General features: G+C 41.8%; 4 non-coding genes across 4 annotated transcripts; all 4 read left to right on the top strand.

The window, feature by feature from the left end:
* The first annotated feature begins 17,943 nt into the window (after positions 1–17,943).
* Positions 17,944–18,062, top strand: LOC130375084 (5S ribosomal RNA). Its single transcript, XR_008893760.1, has one exon. It is a non-coding gene; the product is annotated as a 5S ribosomal RNA (ribosomal RNA).
* Positions 18,063–18,591: 529 nt separating this feature from the next.
* LOC130375072 (5S ribosomal RNA) lies at positions 18,592–18,710 on the top strand. The gene has a single exon (XR_008893749.1). It is a non-coding gene; the product is annotated as a 5S ribosomal RNA (ribosomal RNA).
* Positions 18,711–19,229: 519 nt separating this feature from the next.
* On the top strand, positions 19,230–19,348 carry LOC130375066 (5S ribosomal RNA). Its single transcript, XR_008893743.1, has one exon. It is a non-coding gene; the product is annotated as a 5S ribosomal RNA (ribosomal RNA).
* Positions 19,349–19,867: 519 nt separating this feature from the next.
* LOC130375120 (5S ribosomal RNA) lies at positions 19,868–19,986 on the top strand. Its single transcript, XR_008893793.1, has one exon. It is a non-coding gene; the product is annotated as a 5S ribosomal RNA (ribosomal RNA).
* The last annotated feature ends 286 nt before the right edge of the window (positions 19,987–20,272 follow it).

Genomic DNA, 20,272 nt, shown 5'->3' with positions numbered 1-20,272 from the left:
AGTAACACGTTTGCATTGAAATTGACAGAGATACCAACATTTCTTGTTTTTATACCTGCACAATTCTTTTCAGAGCGCTAGAATCACTTTTTGACCAACAATGTGTTTTCGACATGTTTTCTGAAATGAACAGAAAAATCAACATTTCTTGTTTTTATGCGTGCCAAATGCTTTTCAGAGCGCTAGAATCACTTTTTGACCAACAATGTTTCTTTGACCTTATATTGTTGATTTTGCTCCAAACTAATGTATTCCCCTTCCAAATGGTGGAGTATGGCCCTATTACCCTTTGGTAAGCTTAGTAACATGTTTGCATTGAAATTGACAGAGATATCAACATTTCTTGTTTTTATGCGTGCCAAATGCTTTTCAGAGCGCTAGAATCACTTTTTGACCAACAATGTGTTTTTAACCTTATATTGTTGATTTTGCTCAAAACTAATGTATTCCACTACCAAATAGTGGAGTATGGCCCTATAACCCTTTGGTAAGCTTAGTAACACGTTTGCATTGAAATTGACAGATATCAAAATTTTTGGTTTTTACGCATGCAAAATGCTTTTCAGAGGGCTAGAATCACTTTTTGACCAACAATGTGTTTTCGACTTGTTTTCTGAAATGAACAGAAAAATCAACATTTCTTGTTTTAATGCGTGCCAAATGCTTTTCAGAGCGCTAAAATCACTTTTTGACCAACAATGTGTCTTTGACCTTATATTTTTGATTTTGCTCAAAACTAATGTATTCCCCTTCCAAACGGTGCAGTATGGCCCTATTACCCTTTGGTAAGCTTAGTAACATGTTTGCATTGAAATTGACAGAGATACCAACATTTATTGTTTTTATGCCGGCAAAATGCTTTTCAGAGCGCTAGAATCACTTTTTGACCAACAATGTGTTTTTGACTTGTTTTTCTGAAACGAACAGAGATATCAACATTTCTTGTTTTTATGCGTGCCAAATGCTTTTCAGAGCGCTAGAATCACTTTTTGACCAACAATGTGTTTTTAACCTTATATTGTTGATTTTGCTCAAAACTAATGTATTCCACTACCAAATAGTGGAGTTTGGCCCTATAACCCTTTGGTAAGCTTAGTCACACATTTGCATTGAAAATGACAGATATCAACATTTTTGGTTTTTACGCATGCAAAATGCTTTTCAGAGCGCTAGAATCACTTTTTGACCAACAAAGTGTTTTCGATTTGTTTTCTGAAATGAACAGAAAAATCAACATTTCTTGTTTTTATGCGTGCCAAATGCTTTTCAGAGCGCTAGAATCACTTTTTGACCAACAATGTGTCTTTGACCTTATATTGTTGATTTTGCTCAAAACTAATGTATTCCCCTTCCAAATGGTGGAGTATGGCCCTATTACCCTTTGGTAAGCTTAGTAACACGTTTGCATTGAAATTGACAGAGATACCAACATTTATTATTTTTATGCCGGCAAAATTCTTTTAAGAGCGCTTAGAATCACTTTTTGACCAACAATGTGTTTTTGACTTGTTTTTCTGAAACGAACAGAAATATCAACATTTCTTGTTTTTATGCGTGCCAAATGTTTTTCAGAGCGCCAGAATCACTTTTTGACCAACAATGTGTCTTTGACCTTATATTGTTGATTTTGCTCAAAACTAATGTATTCCACTTCCAAATAGTGGAGTATGGCCCTATAACCCTTTGGTAAGCTTAATAACACGTTTGCATTGAAATTGACAGATATCAAAATTTTTGGTTTTCACGCTTGCAAAATGCTTTTCAGAGCGCTAGAATCACTTTTTGACCAACAATGTGTTTTCGACTTGTCTTCTGAAATGAACAGAAAAATCAACATTTCTTGTTTTTATGCGTTCCAAATGCTTTTCAGAGCGCTAGAATCACTTTTCGACCAACAACGTGTTTTTGACCTTACATTGTTGATTTTGCTCAAAACTAATATATTCCACTTCCAAATAGTGGAGTATGGCCCAATAACCCTTTGGTAAGCTTTGTAACACGTTTGCATTGAAATTGACAGAGATACCAACATTTCTTGTTTTTATACCTGCACAATTCTTTTCAGAGCGCTAGAATCACTTTTTGACCAACAATGTGTTTTCGACTTGTTTTCTGAAATGAACAGAAAAATCAACATTTCTTGTTTTTATGTGTGCCAAATGCTTTTCAGAGCGCTAGAATCACCTTTTGACCAACAATGTGTCTTTGACCTTATATTGCTGATTTTGCTCAAAACTAATGTATTCCCCTTCCAAATGGTGGAGTATGGCCCTATTACCCTTTGGTAAGCTAATGCCGCTTTTCCACTGCATGGTACCAGCTCGACACGACTCGACTCGACTCGACTCAGCTCGCATTTTTTGCGTTTCCACCGCGATCTAGTACCTCAAGTGGCTGCTTTTTCTAGTACCGCCTCGCTCTAGGTTCCAAGCGGCTGAGCCGATACTAAAAGGTGACGTCGGCAGACGGCCGGCCACTGATTGGCCAGAGAGTGAAACGAAGTCACGAGAGCGACATGGCAACCATGCTGGTAACAGCCATAGCAGCGCCGCAGCCAACATATTCCACTTCTTCAACATGCCAGCTAATAATACGAACACGAATACCATCGCATCGATGTTCTCCATTGTTGTTATGTGGGTTCTGTCCATGTGTGGGTTACGTAGGTGTTGTTTGCGTCGCGTACAAAAATACGTCACGGCCCTTTCGCGCAGCCGACCCCGCCCACGTCCCGGAGGTACTATTTGCGGTGGAAAAGCACCCGCGCTGCTACCGAGTCGTGTCGTGTTGTGTCGTGTCGTGTCGAGCTACATGTGCGGTGGAAAAGCGGCATTAGTAACATGTTTGCATTGAAATTGACAGAGATACCAACATTTATTGTTTTTATGCCGGCAAAATGCTTTTCCAGAGCGCTAGAATCACTTTTTGACCAACAATGTGTTTTTAACCTTATATTGTTGATTTTGCTCAAAAATGTAAGCTTGCTGGTAGTTCTACCAGGAGGACTCAAATCACGCGCGGCTGGCCGCCAATCACCAATCACCAGCTACCAATCACCTGCCTACACCTGCTCTATAAAGAGTAGTCTAACATATGTCTTTGCTGCTCAGGTCTTCGTTCGACGCATACTGCTGCTTTACTGTGCTTCTGATTATCTCGTCGCTTAGTTGCTACGTCGGTTAATACACACCAAGAGGTTATAACTTCGGATTCGTGCTGGTCGGCCTACTACTTCTGGTCCCGGCAAGCGAGCGCAGAAAGCTGTTTTTTTTCGGTCCCCGGTATCCTCAACAACACCACCAACAAGTTCCCAACACGGACATCCGCCTGGTTCTACAAACCCTCGCCGAATTGGTGCAAAGCATTGGCGCCAGGATGGACGCCGTCGAAACGCCATGCGGAACTCCCGGACGGGTCCAGGCCCCCAACCCGCTGTCGTCGGTCGCCACGGCGCCTTTCTACTTCCAGCAACCATCAGGCTCGGCTTCCTCCGCCTTCACAGGCTACGCACCTGGCACGTGCCCTGCTACCATGGCTACTGCAGTCCCCGCATTAGCCCCCGCAGCGTATTTTCTCTCACAGCTCTACAGTCCAGCTTCAGGTTGCGGCTCCCTCGGTTGGGTTAGGGGGTTTATTCCAAGGGCAATGGTTTGCTGAGGGATGGCCAGTCGAAGCTGGTACGTTCGCCCTCGGGTCAGAGTCGTCTGCGCTGTTCGAGCTTTACGCTATCGTAGCAGCTAGCGTTCTGTGGGGCAAAGCATGGCGGCGTTAACGTATAACCATGTTTTGCGATAACAAAGCAGCGTCAAAACGGCTCGGAAGGTGGTCTTCCACAGCATACGGATTTTACATCCGGTTGAATTCGTTGAGCTCGTTGCACACGTCGGTGTGGTACAACACAGAACTCTACGTTCGCAATCAAAGGTTCATAATTATCTTTATACCGTGCACTGTTCGGTTAACTCCTTGTGTCTGAGGTTTTTCCCTTCACTTTAACATGAATGAAGTTGATGGGTTTTAGGCACTGAGGTAACTGATTATTATTAAAAGGTTTTTATTGACGAAGGGCCTTTTAGATTGGTTCAGCTGCTGCTCACTAACTCTCGTTCCTCTGCTCGCAATGCGATTCACATATCGTTCAATTTATTCAAAAGATCCAAAGACAAAGAACGGGTACATTATGGTATCATTTTATATTATTTATAGTCTTATTGTTAATAGTTTCAGTCGCGTTGGTATTTAATTTTTCATTTGCTCGTTTAGCTACGTATGACAGTTAACAATGTTGGTGTAGGCCTATTACAATTATTTACGCGTGTAGGCCACTCCAACTCACTCGATATCTCAAAAAGATTAGTGTGCTCTCTCAGAGCTGGGAGATTTCATCCTTATTTTAACATATTACTCGAGACAGTGTTTTCTCACAGTTCTACGGGTTCATGCGTTCCCGGGTTCATGCGTTCATGCGTACACGTCTCTTACTCAGACTTTTTCCCCTACACGGGGTATTTAATTTTTCATTTGCTTGTTTAGCCATGTATGTCAGTTAACAATTTTGGTGTATTACAATTATTTATGTGTGTTGGCCACTCCAACTCACTCGATATTTTGAATAGATTAGTGTGCTCTTTCTGGGAGTTTTCATCCTTATTTTAACATTTTACTCGAGTCAGTGTTTCTCACAGCGTTCTACGGGTTCATGTGTTCTACGGGTTCATGTGTTCTACGGGTTCATGTGTTCTACGGGTTTATGCGTTCTCGGGTTTATGCGTTCTTGGGTTTATGCGCAAATGCATACACGTCTCCTACTCAGACTTTTTCCCCTACACGGGGCCTAACTTTCGCTGATGTCACCTTCTCTGCAAGGCATTTTTCATCTAAAAAGCTGAACAAGGGTTGCCGGTCGTGTCTATCAAACGGCTGGGAAGGCGGTCTTCCACAGCTTACGAATCCTACATCCGGTCGAATTCATGGTTCTTCCTTCAAGCGCACACGATGCTCTAACGTCGGTTAAGGCAGGTTTATCACGTTTGCTACTACAGCTGTTTTTGGCGGCCTGTTTCCATTCTAGTCTTTGTGTCAAGGTGTCACTTTTGTTTTTATTAGTTTAGACACGTTCATACTCTTTCTTGTGATATGTGATAAGTATTTTAAGAAGCTGCATTTCCCTCACATAGCCACAAGGGGAGCAAAACCTTATTGAAGGCTGCTCCACCACAGAAGGAGCCGAAGCCTTTACGTCACCCCGGCCACGCCCACTAGGCCACGCCCACTTGACGTCCTCTCTAGCGGGTGGTTTCGAACTCGAGAGGCCAGAGATCAATAGGTAGACGGCAGAGAGCCACCCCGGGCCTATGCCCGGGGGCTTGAAGTAGATCACGGTATTTTCCTCTCTCACGCGTTAGATACAATTCCCTCCGTTAAGCTTCAGTTACCATACCGAAACATGCTGACTTTATAATGAATGAAGTCAGTTAAAAGCATCCCGGGATTGGACAACTTTCTTCAAGAATATGCAACATATTGAAATTCCGTTTAGGTATCATCAAAGATACAAGTGCGTAGATTTGTTAAATAAGGTAAACGGTCGAAAATTGATGTTATGTCTTAAACAGTTGAAGTTCCGTTTGGACAAAACGTTATTACAGTTTATCGCCTAGTTTAGGTCAACGGAAATGAAGACATTTTAGCAGTCTTATTTTGTAAAAACACTTTCAGTCTCGTTCGTATTCGCCAACAACATTGCACTACGCATTTAATTATAGTATTGTCATATGACCAGCATTGTTTTCCTCACGCGATAAAGGTTTGTTGATGACGACATTTAGTCATAATTTTCGGTGTCAAAAGCAACACTATTTGCAACTACTGGTGGTGGTGGTTATCAGGTACTAAACTCATAAAGCAAAATCGGCTATATAACTCAAGGTTAACCTGCAGCAACCCCGGCAAGTTCGACCACGTCGGTGGATCATCTAGAAAACACTCTTTGAGTTCGGTGTCACGTTGGTGGCATATCATGGAAAAAATAAAACTCAAGGTTCGCAGCGGTGACCCCGGTGAGTGCGTTGACCAAAGCGCAGCGGTAACAACTCGGGCACTCGTGACTATGACCACGTCGGCGGCACGTTATCTATTACTCATGGTTGACTGCAGTAACCCCGGTGAGTGCGTTGACCACGTCAACGCACAACTGGGGCACAACTCGGGCACTAGTCGTGAGTTCGTTGCACACGTCTGTGCGGTACAACACAGAACTCGACGTCCTACATCCGGTAGAATTCAAGGTTCTTTCTTCAAGCGCACACGATGCTCTCTAACGTCGGTTAAGACAGGTTTCACACGTTTGCAACCATAGCTGTTTTTGGTGGCCTGTTTCCTTTCTAGTGTTGGTCTAGTCTTGTGTCATTTTAGTTTTTATTAGTTTTAGTTACATTCATACTCTTTCCAGTGTTATCGTAATTCCATTTAGATATTATCGAAGTTACAAGTGCGTAGTTTTGTTAAATAAGGTAAATGGTTGAAAATTGATGTTATGTCTGGAACAGTTGAAGTTCCAGTCGAACAAAATAACGTTATAAGTCTTTATCGCCTAGTTTAGGTCAACGAAAATGAAGAGACATTTTAGCGGTCTTATTTTCGTAAAACACTTTTTAGTCTTGTTTTATTCGCCAACTATATTGTACTATGCATTTAATCACTGCTATTGTCACATGCCCAGCATCCACGTTGCGTCCAGTCTCGTTTTTCTCACGCGATAAAGGTTTGTTGATGACGACTCTTAGTCATAATTTTCATTGCCAAAAGCAACACTATTTGCAACTACCGGCGGTGGTGGTTATCGGGTACTAAATTTATAAAGCAAAATTCGGTTTCATAACTCAGGTTAACCTGTAGCAACCCCGGCGAGTGTGACCACGTCGGTGGATCATCTAGAAAACACTCTTGAGTTCGCTGTCACGTCGGTGGCGTACATAGGAAAATAAAACTCAAGGTTGCAGCGGCAACCCCGGTGAGTGCGTTGACCACGTCGGTGGTAACAACTCGGGCACTCGTGAGTATGACCACGTCGGTGGCACGTTATCTAATACTCATGGTTTGACTGCAGTAACCCCGGTGAGTGCGTTGCTCACGTCGGTGGGAACAACTCAAGCACTCGTGAGTTCGTTGCGCACGTCGGTGCGGTACAACTCAGAACTCTAGTTCGTTGCAGCAACCCCGGTGAGTGCGTTGCCCACGTCGGTGGGAACAACCCAAGCACTCGTGAGTTCGTTGCGCACGTCGGTGCGGTACAACTCAGAACTCCACGTTCGCTGCAGCAACCCCGGTAGTGCGTTGACCACGTCGGTGGGCACAACTCGGGCACATGCAAATTTAATTACCACGTCGGTGGCATAATATCAAACACTCAAGTGCAGGGCACTCGGAGTTCATTGAACACGTCGGTGTTCAACACGGAAGTACACAATATTTGCTGCAGCAACACCGGTGAGTGCGTGACCACGTCGGTGGCACATCAAGGGCACTCGTGATTTCGTTGACCACGTCGGTGTTCAACATGAAAGTTCACAATACTTGCTGCAACAACACCGGTGAGTGCGTGACCACGTCGGTGGCACATCAAGGGCACTCGTGAGTTCGTTGACCACATCGGTGGTTCAACGCGAAAGCACTCAGGTCACGCAGCGACCCCGGAGAGTGAATCGACCACGGCAGTTGGTACAGCACGAAAGCACTCGTGGCTCGCTGCGTAACAGCTGCAGAGTGCTCTAAATTTTAATTGATCTCGCTGAGGCATTTCAAGTCAACTGCTTTTACGTGATTCATCGATCTCGCTGACGGTTTTAAGCTTATCGTTTTACGGTATGTATGATTGACTCTTAATATGTCGTATATTGGGTATGCCTTTTATATTCCGGAAGCAGTATAGAGCCTTGTCCACTTCTTCTACGAGGGTATGTATGGTCTCATTACCTCCTTTCGCTATTCTATTTTTGGGGTCGGCTCCGCCCCTGCCAGTCCCGGCAGGACATGCCCAGTTATCACCTATTTCCGGCGTAGGCCTACGTCCTCTCTTTTGGGGAAGGCTCCGCCCCTGCTAGTCCTGGCAGGATACGCCGAGTCCGCACGTCACCCTGGATCAGTGACGGGGCTCATGCCAAAGATTTACCATGCAAAATATTCCCATGTCGTTATTTAAATAAATCCTGTTCATACTTATCAGTGATCGAGTCTTTATGGGAGAAATGTAAGCTTGCTGGTAGTTCTACCAGGAGGACTCAAATCACGCGCGGCTGGCCGCCAATCACCAATCACCAGCTACCAATCACCTGCCTACACCTGCTCTATAAAGAGTAGTCTAACATATGTCTTTGCTGCTCAGGTCTTCGTTCGACGCACCTCCATCCACCCCACCACCACCAGGTCGGCCTCAGTCTACTCGTCCAGGGGAAGGCTCCGCCCCTGCTAGTCCTGGCAGGATACGCCGAGTCCGCACGTCACCCTGGATCAGTGACGGGGCTCATGCCAAAGATTTACCATGCAAAATATTCCCATGTCGTTATTTAAATAAATCCTGTTCATACTTATCAGTGATCGAGTCTTTATGGGAGAACTAATGTATTCCACTACCAAATAGTGGAGTATGGCCCTATAACCCTTTGGTAAGCTTAATAACACGTCTGCATTGAAATTGACAGATATCAACATTTTTGGTTTTTACGCTTGCAAAATGCTTTTCAGAGCGCTAGAATCAATTTTTGACCAACAATGTGTTTTCGACTTGTTTTCTGAAATGAACAGAAAAATCAACATTTCTTGTTTTTATGCGTTCCAAATGCTTTTCAGAGCGCTAGAATCACTTTTCGACCAACAACGTGTTTTTGACCTTACATTGTTGATTTTGCTCAAAACTAATATATTCCACTTCCAAATAGTGGAGTATGGCCCTATAACCCTTTGGTAAGCTTAGTAACACGTTTGCATTGAAATTGACAGAGATACCAACATTTCTTGTTTTTATACCTGCAAAATTCTTTTCAGAGCGCTAGAATCACTTTTTGACCAACAATGTGTTTTTGACTTGTTTTTCTGAAACGAACAGAGATATCAACATTTCTTGTTTTTATGCGTGCCAAATGCTTTTCAGAGCGCTAGAATCACTTTTTGACCAACAATGTGTCTTTAACCTTATATTGTTGATTTTGCTCAAAACTAATGTATTCCACTACCAAATAGTGGAGTATGGCCCTATAACCCTTTGGTAAGCTTAGTAACACGTTTGCATTGAAATTGACAGATATCAAAATTTTTGGTTTTTACGCATGCAAAATGCTTTTCAGGGGGCTAGAATCACTTTTTGACCAACAATGTGTTTTCGACTTGTTTTCTGAAATGAACAGAAAAATCAACATTTCTTGTTTTAATGCGTGCCAAATGCTTTTCAGAGCGCTAAAATAACTTTTTGACCAACAATGTGTCTTTGACCTTATATTGTTGATTTTGCTCAAAACTAATGTTTTGAGCAAAATCAACAAATGTATTCCCCTTCCAAATGGTGGAGTATGGCCCTATTACCCTTTGGTAAGCTTAGTAACACGTTTGCATTGAAATTGACAGATATCAAAATTTTTGGTTTTTACGCATGCAAAATGCTTTTCAGGGGGCTAGAATCACTTTTTGACCAACAATGTGTTTTCGACTTGTTTTCTGAAATGAACAGAAAAATCAACATTTCTTGTTTTAATGCGTGCCAAATGCTTTTCAGAGCGCTAAAATAACTTTTTGACCAACAATGTGTCTTTGACCTTATATTGTTGATTTTGCTCAAAACTAATGTATTCCCCTTCCAAATGGTGGAGTATGGCCCTATTACCCTTTGGTAAGCTTAGTAACACGTTTGCATTGAAATTGACAGAGATACCAACATTTATTATTTTTATGCCGGCAAAATGCTTTTCAGAGCGCTAGAATCACTTTTTGACCAACAATGTGTTTTTGACTTGTTTTTCTGAATCGAACAGAGATATCAACATTTCTTGTTTTTATGCGTGCCAAATGCTTTTCAGAGCGCTAGAATCACTTTTTGACCAACAATGTGTTTTTGACCTTATATTGTTGATTTTGCTCAAAACTAATGTATTCCACTACCAAATAGTGGAGTATGGACCTATAACCCTTTGGTAAGCTTAGTCACACGTTTGCATTGAAAATGACAGATATCAACATTTTTGGTTTTTACGCATGCAAAATGCTTTTCAGAGCGCTAGAATCACTTTTTGACCAACAATGTGTTTTCGACTTGTTTTCTGAAATGAACAGAAAAATCAACACTTCTTGTTTTTATGCGTGCCAAATGCTTTTCAGAGCGCTAGAATCACTTTTTGACCAACAATGTGTCTTTGACCTTATATTGTTGATTTTGCTCAAAACTAATGTATTCCCCTTTCAAATGGTGGAGTATGGCCCTATTACCCTTTGGTAAGCTTAGTAACATGTTTGCATTGAAATTGACAGAGATACCAACATTTATTGTTTTTATGCCGGCAAAATGCTTTTCAGAGCGCTAGAATCACTTTTCGACCAACAACGTGTTTTTGACCTTACATTGTTGATTTTGCTCAAAACTAATATATTCCACTTCCAAATAGTGGAGTATGGCCCAATAACCCTTTGGTAAGCTTTGTAACACGTTTGCATTGAAATTGACAGAGATACCAACATTTCTTGTTTTTATACCTGCACAATTCTTTTCAGAGCGCTAGAATCACTTTTTGACCAACAATGTGTCTTTAATCTTATATTGTTGATTCTACTCAAAACTAATGTATTCCACTTCCAAATGGTGGAGTATGGCCCTATTACCCTTTGGTAAGCTTAGTAACATGTTTGCATTGAAATTGACAGAGATACCAACATTTATTGTTTTTATGCCGGCAAAATGCTTTTCAGAGCGCTAGAATCACTTTTTGACCAACAATGTGTTTTTGACTTGTTTTTCTGAAACGAACAGAGATATTAACATTTCTTGTTTTTATGCGTGCCAAATGCTTTTCAGAGCGCTAGAATCACTTTTTGACCAACAATGTGTTTTTAACCTTATATTGTTGATTTTGCTCAAAACTAATGTATTCCACTACCAAATAGTGGAGTATGGCCCTATAACCCTTTGGTAAGCTTAGTCACACGTTTGCATTGAAAATGACAGATATCAACATTTTTGGTTTTTACGCATGCAAAATGCTTTTCAGAGCGCTAGAATCACTTTTTGACCAACAATGTGTCTTTGACCTTATATTGTTGATTTTGCTCAAAACTAATGTATTCCCCTTCCAAATGGTGGAGTATGGCCCTATTACCCTTTGGTAAGCTTAGTAACACGTTTGCATTGAAATTGACAGATATCAACATTTTTGTTTTTTACGCTTGCAAAATACTTTTCAGAGCGCTAGAATCACTTTTTGACCAACAATGTGTCTTTAATCTTATATTGTTGATTCTACTCAAAACTAATGTATTCCACTTCCAAATAGTGGAGTAAGGCCCTATAACCCTTTGGTAAGCTTAGTAACACGTTTGCATTGAAATTGACAGAGATACCAACATTTATTATTTTTATGCCTGCAAAATTCTTTTCAGAGCGCTTAGAATCACTTTTTGACCAACAATGTGTTTTTGACTTGTTTTTCTGAAACAAACAGAAATATCAACATTTCTTGTTTTTATGCGTGCCAAATGTTTTTCAGAGCGCTAGAATCACTTTTTGACCAACAATGTGTCTTTGACCTTATATTGTTGATTTTGCTCAAAACTAATGTATTCCACTTCCAAATAGTGGAGTATGGCCCTATAACCCTTTGGTAAGCTTAATAACACGTTTGCATTGAAATTGACAGATATCAACATTTTTGGTTTTTACGCTTGCAAAATGCTTTTCAGAGCGCTAGAATCACTTTTTGACCAACAATGTGTTTTCGACTTGTTTTCTGAAATGAACAGAAAAATCAACATTTCTTGTTTTTATGCGTTCCAAATGCTTTTCAGAGCGCTAGAATCACTTTTCGACCAACAAAATGTTTTTGACCTTACATTATTGATTTTGCTCAAAACTAACATATTCCACTTCCAAATAGTGGAGTATGGCCCAATAACCCTTTGGTAAGCTTTGTAACACGTTTGCATTGAAATTGACAGAGATACCAACATTTCTTTTTTTTATACCTGCACAATTATTTTCAGAGCGCTAGAATCACTTTTTGACCAACAATGTGTTTTCGACATGTTTTCTGAAATGAACAGAAAAATCAACATTTCTTGTTTTTATGCGTGCCAAATGCTTTTCAGAGCGCTAGAATCACTTTTTGACCAACAATGTGTCTTTAACCTTATATTGTTGATTTTGCTCAAAACTAATGTATTCCCCTTCCAAATGGTGGAGTATGGCCCTATTACCCTTTGGTAAGCTTAGTAACATGTTTGCATTGAAATTGACAGAGATACCAACATTTATTGTTTTTATGCCGGCAAAATGCTTTTCAGAGCGCTAGAATCACTTTTTGACCAACAATGTGTTTTTGACTTGTTTTTCTGAAACGAACAGAGATATCAACATTTCTTTTTTTTATGCGTGCCAAATGCTTTTCAGAGCGCTAGAATCACTTTTTGACCAACAATGTGTCTTTGACCTTATATTGTTGATTTTGCTCAAAACTAATGTATTCCCCTTCCAAATGGTGGAGTATGGCCCTATTACCCTTTGGTAAGCTTAGTAACACGTTTGCATTGAAATGGACAGATATCAACATTTTTGTTTTTTACGCTTGCAAAATGCTTTTCAGAGCGCTAGAATCACTTTTCGACAAACAACGTGTTTTTGACCTTACATTGTTGATTTTGCTCAAAACTAATATATTCCACTTCCAAATAGTGGAGTATGGCCCAATAACCCTTTGGTAAGCTTTGTAACACGTTTGCATTGAAATTGACAGAGATACCAACATTTCTTGTTTTTATACCTGCACAATTCTTTTCAGAGCGCTAGAATCACTTTTTGACCAACAATGTTTCTTTAATCTTATATTGTTGATTCTACTCAAAACTAATGTATTCCACTTCCAAATAGTGGAGTATGGCCCTATAACCCTTTGGTAAGCTTAGTAACACGTTTGCATTGAAATTGACAGAGATACCAACATTTATTATTTTTATGCCGGCAAAATTATTTTCAGAGCGCTTAGAATCACTTTTTGACCAACAATGTGTTTTTGACTTGTTTTTCTGAACTGAACAGAAATATCAACATTTCTTGTTTTTATGCGTGCCAAATGTTTTTCAGAGCGCTAGAATCACTTTTTGACCAACAATGTGTCTTTGACCTTATATTGTTGATTTTGCTCAAAACTAATGTATTCCACTTCCAAATAGTGGAGTATGGCCCTATAACCCTTTGGTAAGCTTAATAACACGTTTGCATTGAAATTGACAGATATCAACATTTTTGGTTTTTACGCTTGCAAAATGCTTTTCAGAGCGCTAGAATCACTTTTTGACCAACAATGTGTTTTCGACTTGTTTTCTGAAAAGAACAGAAAAATCAACATTTCTTGTTTTTATGCGTTCCAAATGCTTTTCAGAGCGCTAGAATCACTTTTCAACCAACAACGTGTCTTTGACCTTATATTGTTGATTTTGCTCAAAACTAATGTATTCCCCTTCCAAATGGTGGAGTATGGCCCTATTACCCTTTGGTAAGCTTAGTAACACGTTTGCATTGAAATTGACAGAGATACCAACATTTATTATTTTTATGCCGGCAAAATTCTTTTAAGAGCGCTTAGAATCACTTTTTGACCAACAATGTGTTTTTGACTTGTTTTTCTGAAACGAACAGAAATATCAACATTTCTTGTTTTTATGCGTGCCAAATGTTTCTCAGAGCGCTAGAATCACTTTTTGACCAACAATGTGTTTTCGACTTGTTTTCTGAAATGAACAGAAAAATCAACATTTCATGCGTGCCAAATGCTTTTCAGAGCGCTAAAATCACTTTTTGACCAACAATGTGTCTTTGACCTTATATTGTTGATTTTGCTCAAAACTAATGTATTCCCCTTCCAAATGGTGGAGTATGGCCCTATTACCCTTTGGTAAGCTTAGTAACACGTTTGCATTGAAATTGACAGAGATACCAACATTTATTATTTTTATGCCGGCAAAATTCTTTTCAGAGCGCTTAGAATCACTTTTTGACCAACAATGTGTTTTTGACTTGTTTTTCTGAAACGAACAGAAATATCAACATTTCTTGTTTTATGCGTGCCAAATGTTTTTCAGAGCGCTAGAATCACTTTTTGACCAACAATGTGTTTTTAACCTTATATTGTTGATTTTGCTCAAAACTAATGTATTCCACTACCAAATAGTGGAGTATGGCCCTATAACCCTTTGGTAAGCTTAGTCACACGTTTGCATTGAAAATGACAGATATCAACATTTTTGGTTTTTACGCATGCAAAATTCTTTTCAGAGCGCTTAGAATCACTTTTTGACCAACAATGTGTTTTTGACTTGTTTTTCTGAAACAAACAGAAATATCAACATTTCTTGTTTTATGCGTGCCAAATGTTTTTCCGAGTGCTAGAATCACTTTTTGACCAACAATGTGTCTTTGACCTTATATTGTTGATTTTGCTCAAAACTAATGTACTCCACTTCCAAATAGTGGAGTATGGCCCCATAACCCTTTGGTAAGCTTAATAACACGTTTGCATTGAAATTGACAGATATCAAAATTTTGCGTCAGACACCCTTGGCTTTAATCTCTCTCTAAAACAACAGCCTTACACACGGCGGGGCATTCTCTCAGTGGCCAACTCTGTTTTCGATCCTCTTGGATTTCTTGCACCTATGGTCCTTCCAGCAAAGAGGATAATGCAAGAACTCTGCAGAGGAAGCTATGGATGGGACTCAGAGATTCCGCCCGCCGTTGCCAAGAGATGGGAGACATGGATCGGTGGTCTGAGCCAGTTGACAACCCATAACGTCAGAAGATGTTACCGGCCACAGGACTTCGGAGAAGTTTCTGATGCCCAGCTACATCATTTCTGTGATGCCAGCGAGATGGGATATGGCACAGCGAGCTACTTGAGACTCACCAACACCAGAGGTCTCATTCACATTGCCTTTGTGATGGGCAAAGGAAGAGTAGCCCCGCTGAAACCGATCACCATTCCCAGACTGGAACTAGCAGCCGCAGTCCTGGCCGTTCGAATCAACAGAATGCTGGAAAAGGAGCTTGAATACTCTCTTCAGCCACCAGTCTACTGGACTGACAGCACCACTGTCATGAAATACATCTTCAGCGACACCATCCGCTTTCAGACATATGTGGCGAACAGAGTATCCACCATCAGGGATCTGTCAGAGAAGTCTCAGTGGCGATACGTGAGCAGTGTCCTCAACCCGGCGGATGACGCCTCTCGGGGCCTGACGGCTGAAACATTTCTGAAGTCTGAACAATGGTTTTATGGTCCAGCCTTTCTGAAACAGCCAGAGGAAACCTGGCCCAAATACCCAGAGAATTCCATCTCTCTTGCTGCTGATGACCCGGAGATCAAAAAGACTGTTGCAGTCTTTGGCACAGCTGCAACAGAAACACGAGATCCGGTCATTGAATTCATACAGCACTTCTCTTCATGGGATCGCCTCAAAAGAGCAACAGCAAGGCTCCTGCAATTCAGGGATCTGCTCATGCATTTGAGCAGAAAGAGAAAGGCCGCAGCACTCGCTCACCAACAGTCTGAGGTATCTGGAAAAGATCCAAAGGTACAGACACAGGAACATCTGTCTGTTGAAGATCTTGCACGTGCTGAAGAGACTCTCTTGTGCCGTGTTCAACAACTACACTTCCGGGAGGAGATCTCAGCACTGGAAGCAGGAAAGATTACTGTTAAAGCTAGCAGCAAGCTTTTCAAACTTGACCCTTACCTCTGTGATGGAGTACTGAGAGTAGGCGGAAGACTGAGTAGGATGGCAATGCCGGAAGAGTTCAAGCATCCGGCCATTCTACCCAAAGACAGCCATCTGACCAGACTGCTCCTCCATCACATCCATATTTCGGTAGGCCATGGTGGCAGAAACCAGATGCTTTCAAAACTTCGCCAGAAATACTGGGTCATAAAAGCCAATTCTGCCACCAGAACAATCATGAAAAACTGCATATTCTGCAGACGTTGGCACACTCCCCCTAGTGTGCAGAAAATGTCAGACTTGCCTCTCAGCCGCACACAGCCGGACCACCCTCCCTTCACCTACGTGGGCGTTGATTACTTTGGCCCAATAGAAGCAAAAAGGGGCCGGAGTGTGGTGAAAAGGTACGGCGTCATATTCACCTGCCTTGTCAGTAGAGCCGTCCATCTAGAGCTGGCACATTCTTTGGACACTGACTCTTGTATCTGTGCTCTCCGAAGATTCATGTGCAGAAGGGGTCAGGTCAAAGAAATGTTCTCTGACAATGGCACAAACTTTGTAGGAGCAGAACGTGAGCTGAGAGAGTCACTTGCTCTTTTGAATAATGACACGATCCAGCAGCGCTTGTCAGCAAGAAGAATAAAGTGGAGTTTCAATCCGCCTTACGGCTCACACCATGGAGGCGCATGGGAGAGACTCATCCGTACCGTCAAAAAGGTCCTCTACTCTGTCGTCAGACAGCAGATGTTGGATGACGAGAGCCTGCATACTGTTCTGTGTGAGGTAGAAACCATCCTAAACGATAGACCTCTCACTGCAGTTTATGATTGTGCACGTGATCCAGAGGCCCTCACACCCAATCATCTGCTCCTGCTGAAAGGAAAACCCCTGCTGCCTCCCAGAGTGTCTCAGAAGGATGACTGCTATTCCAGACGGAGATGGAGACAGGTGCAGTACATCGCTGACCTCTTCTGGAAACGCTTTGTCAAAGAGTACCTCCCTCTCATGCAGGAAAGACAGAAGTGGAACGTAGCCAGAAAGAATCTCAAGCCAGATGACCTGGTCCTGATTGTGGATGAAACATCACCACGCAATTCATGGCCTATGGGGAGAGTGACAGAGACAATCCCGGACAGCAGAGGACATGTCAGACGAATGAAGGTCAAAACAAAGAGCAACATCTTGGAGAGGCCCATCACTAAACTATGCCTTCTCCTGGAGGCCTGAGTTGATTTGACTCTGACTGACCCTTACGTAGACACCGACACTTAATTAATCTTTTCTTTGCACTTTACAGGAAAATAACATTATTTTTGGATTTTGAAAGCCTTTTTTCGAAGAAGAATGAATCATTTTTCATTGGACTTTATTCTGCAAAATGTGTCGACTCTTAACATTTAAGAATTGCGAAATGCTCCATGTTTATTATTGTATAATTGTCAATTGGATATTATGGACAATTAGGGGCCGCGATGTTGGAGCCATTTCTGCTGTTTATGATTTATTTGTGATATTGGTATTGTTTGGTAATTTCTGTTATTTTGGAATATTGTAAGTATCGCGATCTAGACTCTGATGTGATGTTTGGTGTAGCCTGTGTCACAGGGTGCTTAGTGTTGGGCACCGTTTGGGTGTCTAAGCCCCGCCCTCTTTGGTGATTCACCTTTACTTACAGGTAACAGGTGGTGGGTTGTTTGAATGAGTTGGCGGGTGTAGAAGGACACAGTTTTTGACCGTGGTCTATATCGTGTTTGTTGCAAACCCTAAGTTGTGTACAATAAAAACTGGAACTCGAAATACTGAACTCGCGTACCGAACATCTATCTACCCTCGTCAAAGTGGATCCATGCGAAATCGCGTTGGATGCCACAACACTAACTAATGATTGTTTTTGTAAAAGTGTAACGTCGAGCCTCAGCAGCGTTCTCACTCCTTATGTGCTACTGTATAAAACCTGGTTTTGCGCCTGTGCTAATTGCTTACGGCCATACCACCCTGAACACGCCCGATCTCGTCTGATCTCGGTAGCTAAGCAGGGTCGGGGCTGGTTAGTACTTGGATGGGAGACCGCCTAGGAATACCAGGTGCTGTAAGCATTTCCTTTTTCAACTCGAGCTCATTGCCTCCGTGGCCTACCGTGACCTACCGTGACCTGATGTTTACTGCCAACCGCTTTGGAGGATTTAAGCAACATACAAAGACTGACAACGTCTCACAAAACTATTTTTGTGAAACATGTGGACAGTATAGTGATACTGCCAGCAGGGAGCACCAGAGAGCTGAAACGACAGTTGTACATTTCTTAAACTTTCACCAACACAAACACGCACGCTCACTTCAGATCATGGGAGGACGTCAAAAGATCACCACCCATTCTCTGACACTTTAACCGTTAACCTTGGTTCAAACATTTAACATCACACGCACACGCAGTGTATTTCAGATAATTAATGAATTCAGATGTCACAATGATCGTTTACATGGATAAGGAGTCCTACTGAATCAATTACTGCCGTTTATATCTAACTAATGATTGTTTTTGTAAAAGTGTAACGTCGAGCCTCAGCAGCTTTCTCACTCCTTATGTGCTACTGTATAAAACCTGGTTTTGCGCCTGCACTAATTGCTTACGGCCATACCACCCTGAACACGCCTGATCTCGTCTGATCTCGGAAGCTAAGCAGGGTCGGGGCTGGTTAGTACTTGGATGGGAGACCGCCTGGGAATATCAGGTGCTGTAAGCTTTTCCTTTTTCAACTCGAGCTCATTGACTCCGTGGCGTACCGTGACCTGATGTTTACTGCCAACCGCTTTGGAGGATTTAAGCAACATACAAAAACTGACAACGTCTCTCAAAACTGTTTTTGTGAAACATGAGGACAGTATAGTGATACTGCCAGCAGGGAGCACCAGAGAGCTGAACCGACAGTTGTACATTTCTTAAACTTTCACCAACACAAACACGCACGCTCACTTCAGATCATGGGAGGACGTCAAAAAATCACCACCCATTCTCTGACACTTTAACCGTTAACCTTGGTTCAAACATTTAACATCACACGCACACGCAGTGTATTTCAGATAATTAATGAATTCAGATGTCACAATGATCGTTTACATGGATAAGGAGTCCTACTGAATCAATTACTGCCGTTTATATCTAACTAATGATTGTTTTTGTAAAAGTGTAACGTCGAGCCTCAGCAGCTTTCTCACTCCTTATGTGCTACTGTATAAAACCTGGTTTTGCGCCTGCACTAATTGCTTACGGCCATACCACCCTGAACACGCCCGATCTCGTCTGATCTCGGAAGCTAAGCAGGGTCGGGCCTGGTTAGTACTTGGATGGGAGACCGCCTGGGAATACCAGGTGCTGTAAGGTTTTTCTTTTTCAACTCGAGCTCATTGACTCCGTGGCGTACCGTGACCTGATGTTTACTGCCAACCGCTTTGGAGGATTTAAGCAACATACAAAAACTGACAACGTCTCTCAAAACAGTTTTTGTGAAACATGAGGACAGTATAGTGATACTGCCAGCAGGGAGCACCAGAGAGCTGAACCGACAGTTGTACATTTCTTAAACTTTCACCAACACAAACACGCACGCTCACTTCAGATCATGGGAGGACGTCAAAAAATCACCACCCATTCTATGACACTTTAACCGTTAACCTTGGTTCAAACATTTAACATCACACGCACACGCAGTGTATTTCAGATAATTAATGAATTCAGATGTCACAATGATCGTTTACATGGATAAGGAGTCCTACTGAATCAATTACTGCCGTTTATATCTAACTAATGATTGTTTTTGTAAAAGTGTAACGTCGAGCCTCAGCAGCTTTCTCACTCCTTATGTGCTACTGTATAAAACCTGGTTTTGCGCCTGAACTAATTGCTTACGGCCATACCACCCTGAACACGCCCGATCTCGTCTGATCTCGGAAGCTAAGCAGGGTCGGGCCTGGTTAGTACTTGGTTGGGAGACCGCCTGGGAATACCAGGTGCAGTAAGCTATTTCTTTTTCAACTCGAGCTCATTGACTCCGTGGCGTACCGTGACCTGATGTTTACTGCCAACCGCTTTGGAGGATTTAAGCAACATACAAAAACTGACAACGTCTCTCAAAACTGTTTTTGTGAAACATGAGGACAGTATAGTGATACTGCCAGCAGGGAGCACCAGAGAGCTGAACCGACAGTTGTACATTTCTTAAACTTTCACCAACACAAACACGCACGCTCACTTCAGATCATGGGAGGACGTCAAAAAATCACCACCCATTCTCTGACACTTTAACCG

Source organism: Gadus chalcogrammus, chromosome 21, assembly GCF_026213295.1.
Source record: "Gadus chalcogrammus isolate NIFS_2021 chromosome 21, NIFS_Gcha_1.0, whole genome shotgun sequence".
NCBI lineage: Eukaryota > Metazoa > Chordata > Actinopteri > Gadiformes > Gadidae > Gadus > Gadus chalcogrammus.
The sequence above is the reverse complement of the archived record's forward strand: the minus strand, read 5'-3'. Positions and strand labels throughout refer to the sequence as shown.